Genomic DNA, 6,599 nt, shown 5'->3' with positions numbered 1-6,599 from the left:
TTTTTACAAACAGATTCGGGGTCTTCTACCTAACTTCTCTAGGATTGGTTTACACTTGGTAAGGTATGGGATTACACAATCCGATTGGCCACTACCTATAGCTAGAATAGCTTCATTAGGATAAGGAGGACGTTTGTTATGCTAGGACAGTTTAATTAGGGTAAAGAAGACATACATTATCTAGCCTTGGGTTTGTTAGGAGAGTTTATCTCTACTTTTATGGCTCATAGGGGAAAGGGGTCATCTCCATCTGGTACTAACTGACCAGGCACATTCCTGAGACAGGGAGACATGCTTTAGCCTAGGTAAAAAATGGAGCTTTCTTCTTAGGGTCCCACACTGTCATTCTTATTTGATTCAAAGAATTTTTTAAATTTCATTTTTTATGTCTTCGTGCCGGTATATCTTTAATTAAAAAAAAATTTACTAACGTTGCACATATCTTGGTAATTTTATTTCCACAGTATCATACAGTACAATCAAAATTTTTAGTGAATGGTTTAGTGAATTTTAATACGTACACATTGTTGTTATTGTTAGCTGCTGTCAAGTTGATTCTGACTCATGGCAACCCCATGTGACAAAATAGAATGGTTCCATGGGGTTTTCTTGGGTATAATTGTTACAGAAGCAGTCACCAGTCCTTTATTCTGTGTGCTATTGGGTGGAGGCAAGGAATCAGGGTAAAACATTTGTGGCACCTAGGGGCCTTAATCAGGGTGCAGGGCACCTCCATCATCCCCTAAAATATTCTCAGTATAGCCACTGACCTCCTCTCCCTCCTTATAGTTTGTCACTTTGGGGATAACATCTGCATAGATTCAGACAGCATGTATTCTTTGAGACATAACTCAACATCATTATTTTAAGGACCAGCCAAGAGTATGTGCTGTGTTTCGGCAGTTTGTCCCTCTGATGACTGAATATTATTCCATGAAATTCCTGGTTGGTGCAAAGGATTAATGTGTTCGATTCCCTACTACTATAATGTTAGAGTTTCAAGTCCATCGAGAGGCACCTCAGAGGAAAGGCCCGGAGACTTGCTTCTGAAAACCAGCTATTGAAAATCTTATGGAATGCAGCTCTACTGCGACACACATGGGGTTACTTAAACTAGAATGGATGCAAGTGGCAACTGTGTGTTTTTGTTGCTCATTTTCAGTATTTTAGGGTAAGAATGAACCACAGTCTGTTTAACCAGTCATCTATGAGTATTATGGGGCATTTTGGGTGTTTGCTGTCTTGGCTATTTTAATAAAGCTTCTGTGAATAACTGCACATAGGTTTTATATCAATGTATACTGCCCTGGGTGGCACAAACTGTTTGAGTAAACTAAAAGGTTCAAACCCACCGAAGGGTACCATGGAGGAACAACTGAGCTATCTGCTTCCATGAAGATTACAGCCAAGAAAACCCCATGGGACTCAATACTGCTCCGTATCACCAGTAATGTGTGGGCACTAGCTTGATGGCAAACACCCCGTTTCCCCAACGCACTCAGATTAAGCCTGAAGTCCTCATTGTGAGCTGTGAACCCTCGTGTCCTTGGTCCTTGCTGACCCTCTGCCCTCACCTCCCTTCCCTCCGCCTCTTCCCTCTCTTCTATTCCAGTTATATGCGCCTTCTTGATTTTCCCTGCATGCTTGAAGCTTACTCCCACTGGTAGTGGGTTGATGATGCTCCCTCTGGTCCCCAATAATAAAATATCCACTTTGAACCTGAGAATGTGACCTTATTTGGAAAAGTCCCTTTGAAGGTACAATTAGGTGAAAGATGTCAAGATGAGATCACCCTGAATTATCAGGGCAGGCCCTCAGTCTATGACCAGTGTTCTCAGAAGAGAAGGGAAGGGAGAAGACACAGGGTAGAAAGCACGTGAAGATGGAGGCAGATGTTGGAGTGATGCCGTCAGCAACCAAGGGACGCCTGGAAGTGCCAGAGCTGGCAGAGACGAGGAAGGGTTCTTTTCTAGAGCCATCTGAGGAAGTGTGGTCCTGCCAATATCTCGATGTGGACTCTGACCTCCAGAACTGAGAAGACTGCATTTCTGTTGTGTGCAGCCCCCAAGTTTGTGAGAATTTGTTACAGCAGCCACAGGAAATGAATACCTTACCTCAGGGACCTTTGCACTGCCCGTTTCCTCTGCCTGCAATAGTCTTTCCCTAGATCTCCATGGGAGTCCTGGTGTGGTGCTTCAGGATAAATCGCTGGACCACATTAGTTAGAGCCACAAGGTCGACAGTCAGAAACCCTACACAGGGTCACTATGAGTCAGAAGTGACTCGACGGCACATAACAACAACAGGATCTCCATGGGGCTCATTCCTTCACTTCTCCTGATCTCTCTTCTCAAATGTCACCTCAAGGAGCCCTCATGACTATCCTGGCTAAAAGAATCCCCTCACTTTGTTCCTGTAACTCTATTCTCTGCTTCACTTATTTTCAGAACAGAGGACCCTGGATGGTGCAAATGGTTTGCTCTTCACCATGAAAGGCCTGGTGGTTTGTATGCACCCAGTAGTGCTGCAGAAGAAAGGTCTGGCAATCTGCTTCCAAAAAGATTGCAGTCAAGAGAACCCTATGGAACGGTTCTATTCTGTGACAGTTGGGGTTGCCATGTGTTGGAACTGATTGGATGGCACTGGGTTTAGGTTTAGTTTTACCTTCAGAACACCAATCACTTTTGGATACTTATTTGTTCCCTAGTTTATTGCTCGCCTTCCCTGTGTCTTTGTTCCAGGGACTGTTGGACAATCTGACTTCAGGAGGAGAGCCTTCTGGACATTTGCCTGGTGATAATCTTTCATCACCTGGGCAGAGATCGCAACAATAAAGATTTCCATTATTCCTGGAGTGTGCTGAAGAGTTCTCGGCCATGAAGGAATTTACACAGGTTGCAACATCTCTGTCTGGAAAATTTTACAAGCTTGCTATTTAAAAATTTATTTTAGATTTACTGAACAGCTGCAAAGATGGCACAGAGAGATTCTGAATACCTCTACCCAGTGTCTCCTATTGCTAACATCTTATATAACAGACATTTTATATAGTGTATTTGTTGAAATTAAGAGATTAACATTGCTACAACATTACTAAACATTATTTGGATTTTAACCATTTTGCTCATTAATGTTCTTTTTCTGTTCCAGGATCCAATCCAGGGTACTACAACAAAAAAACCCAAACCCACTGCCGTGGAGCCAATTTTGACTCAATATGACCCTATAGGACAGAACTGAAGTTCTTCATAGGGTTTCCAGGGTTGTAAATCTTTACAAGGTTCTAAATCCTCATAGGGAATCCTGGTGTGTCGCTATAGGATGAGCCCTGGACTGCTAACCACAGGTTTGGTGGTTCAAATCTACCAGTGGTTCCTCAGAAACCCTATACAAGGTTGCTATGAGTCAGAACGAATTTGACAGCGTTTAACAACAACAACACCCCCGTAGGGTTTCTAAGGCCTCCGCATCTTTCTTCAATGGAGTCATTGCTGGGTTTGAACTATTCACCTTTCCATTAGTGGTTGAGCACTTAAACTCTGCATCACCAGGGCTCCTTCCAATCCAGGGTACCATACTGGATTGACTTGTCATGTCTCCTTAATGTCCTCTGTCTAGTGACCATTTCCCCATCCTTCCTTGTTCTTCATGACTTGGACAGCTTTGAAGTGTTGTTGTTAATTGCTATTGAGCTGACTTAAACTCACAGTGAACTTACAGACAGCAGAACAAACCTTTCCCCAGTCTGCACCATCTTCATGGTCCACAGTATGATTGAGTCTGTTGCGGCCATGTGTATTTTGAGTGTTTTCCAACCTAAGGGGCTCATTTTCTGCTCATTTTTGGTGGCTTTTGTGTCACTGTGGTGCTAGACGTTATGCCATCCGCAGGGTTACCCATGGTGGAGAGGTTTCCATGGAACTTCCAGACTAAGATAGACTAGGAAGGAGGGGCTGACGATCTACATCTGAAAAAGCCAGCTGGTAAAAATTCAACAAAAATAACAGCAAATCTCTGTGGAATTCGAGCAGCTGATGGGCTCGAACTGCTGACCTTGTGGTTCGCAGTTCTGTGCTTATCCTACCAAGCCATCGTGTTCCCATTTGTTAATGTGGCATGATTTAAATCGAAAAGAAACAGCTGCAAACATCTATTAATGATTGGAATGTGGAATGTATGAAGTATGAATCTAGGAAAATTGGAAGATGGCAAAAATGAAATGCAATGCATAAAGATCAATAGCCTAGTCATCAGTAAGCTGAAATGGACTTGTGTTGGCCATTTGATAACAATCATATGGTCTACTATGCTGGGAATGACAAACTGAAAAGGAAGGACCTGGCTTTCATAGTCAAGAAGAACATTTCAAGATTTATCCAGAAGTACGCACAACATTGTCAGTGACAGGATAATATCCACACACCTATAAGGGAGATCAGTTAATATGAATATTATCCAAATTTACACACCAACTACTAATGCCAGAGATGAAGAAACTGATCCTCCCCCCGACCTTTTTTTTTTTTTTACCAACTTCTGCAGTCTGAAGTTGATCAAACATACACTCAAGATGCATTGATAATTACTGGTGATTAGAATGCAAAAGATGGAAACAAAGAAGGATCGGGTCGTTGGAAAATATGGTCTTGGTGATAGAAATTAACCTGGAGGTTGCATGATAGAATTTTGCAAGACCAACAACTTCTTTATTGCAAATATGATTTTTTAACCACACAAATGACGGCTATACACATGGACCTTGTTGGATGGAATATACAAGAGTAAAATCGACTGCATTCAGGGAAAGAGACAATGGAAATGTCCAATATTATCAGTTAGAACAAGGCCAGAGGATGATCTGATGCGTTGGATACTAATGACTGAAAATGAGAAGACTTGTGGGATGGCATGTAAGATATTATATATGAAGAAAGCAAAAGTCATTAAAAAGACAGGAAAGAAAGAAAAGACCAAAGTAGCTGTCAGAAGGGACTTTGAAACTTACGAGTAGCTAAGTGACTGGAAGAGATGATGAAATGTAAGAACCAAACAGAACATTTCAAAGGACTGTTCATGAAGCCACAGTCAAGCATTACAATGAAATGCTCAAAGACCTGAAGTTAGAAAACCAAAAGTGTAGAACAGGTTCAGCATTCCTCAAGCTGAAAGAACTGAAGAAAAAAAAAAACAAAAAACTTAAGCCTCGACTAACAATATTACAGTCCTGGTGTGGCACTGTAGGATAAGCACTGGACTGCAAACAGCAATGTCAGTGGTTCAAACCCATCAGCTGTTCCTTGGGTTTCTATGAGTAAGAACCAATTGGATGATATTTAACAACAACAGCATGGACAAAATACTGAAAGATGCAGAAAGCATCAAAAGAACATGGAAGGAACACACAGTGTATCAAAAGTAATATTCAGGCATTTCAGAACCAATGGCGCTGAAGGAAGAAGTCCAAGCTGCACTGAAGACACTGGTGATAAAAAAGGTTCCAGGAACTGACTGACTGATGCAATTCTGGAAGCACTCATTAGTCTATGCCAAGAAATGTCAGAGACAGCTACCTGGCCCACTGATGCAAAAAGATCTATATTTGTGCCCATTGCAAAGAAAGGTGACCCAATAGAAGGTGGAAATCATGGAGCAGTATAATTAACATCACATGCAAGTTAAACTTTACTGAAGATAATTTTAAAATGGTTGCAGCTGCACATCAACAAGGCGCTGCCAGAAATTCAAACCAATTCAGAAGAGGACTTGAAACTAGGGATACTGTTGCTGATGTCAGATGGATCTTGGTTGAAAGCAGAGAATACCAGAAATATGTATACTTATGTTTTATTGACCATGCAAAGGCATTCGACTGTGGGGATCATAACTAACTATAGAAAACATTGCAAAGAATGGGAATTCTGAACATTTAATTATGCTCATTTAGAACATTCATATAGACTAAGGGGCAGCTGGTTGAACAGAAAAAGGGGAAATGAATTGGTTTAAAATTAGTAAATGTGTGCATCGTTGTTGTATCCTTTCACTACATTTATTTAATTTTTATGATGAGTGAATCATTCAGAAAGCTGCATTATATGAAGAAGAATGTGGCGTCAGGATTTCAGGAAGGATCATCAACAACCTGAAATATGCAGATGCTTGCTTGCTGAAAGCAAAGAGGACTTGAACTTAATGAAGATCAGTATGGATTATGATTCAATGTAAAGAAAACAAAAATCCTTACAACTGGACCAATAAAGAACATGAAAAATGGAGAAAAGATTGAAGTTGTCAATGATTTCATTTTACCTGGATCCATAGTCATTTGCTCGTGGAAACAGCATCTGAAATCAAACAACATAGTGCATTAGGCAAATCTGCTGCAAGATCTCTAAAGTGTCAGAGAGCGAAGATGTCACTTTGAGGGCTAAGGTGCGCCTGACTCAAATCATGGTATTTACAGTCGCTCTATATGCATGTGAAAGTTGGACAATGAATAAGGCAGACCAGAGAAGAATTGATGCATTTGATTGTGGTACTGGAGAAAAATATTGAAAGTATCATGAACTTACAGAAGAACAAACAAACTTGTTTAGGAA

This window comes from Chrysochloris asiatica, unplaced genomic scaffold, assembly GCF_000296735.1.
Source record: "Chrysochloris asiatica unplaced genomic scaffold, ChrAsi1.0 scaffold00417, whole genome shotgun sequence".
NCBI lineage: Eukaryota > Metazoa > Chordata > Mammalia > Afrosoricida > Chrysochloridae > Chrysochloris > Chrysochloris asiatica.
This window is presented reverse-complemented; position numbering follows the sequence as displayed.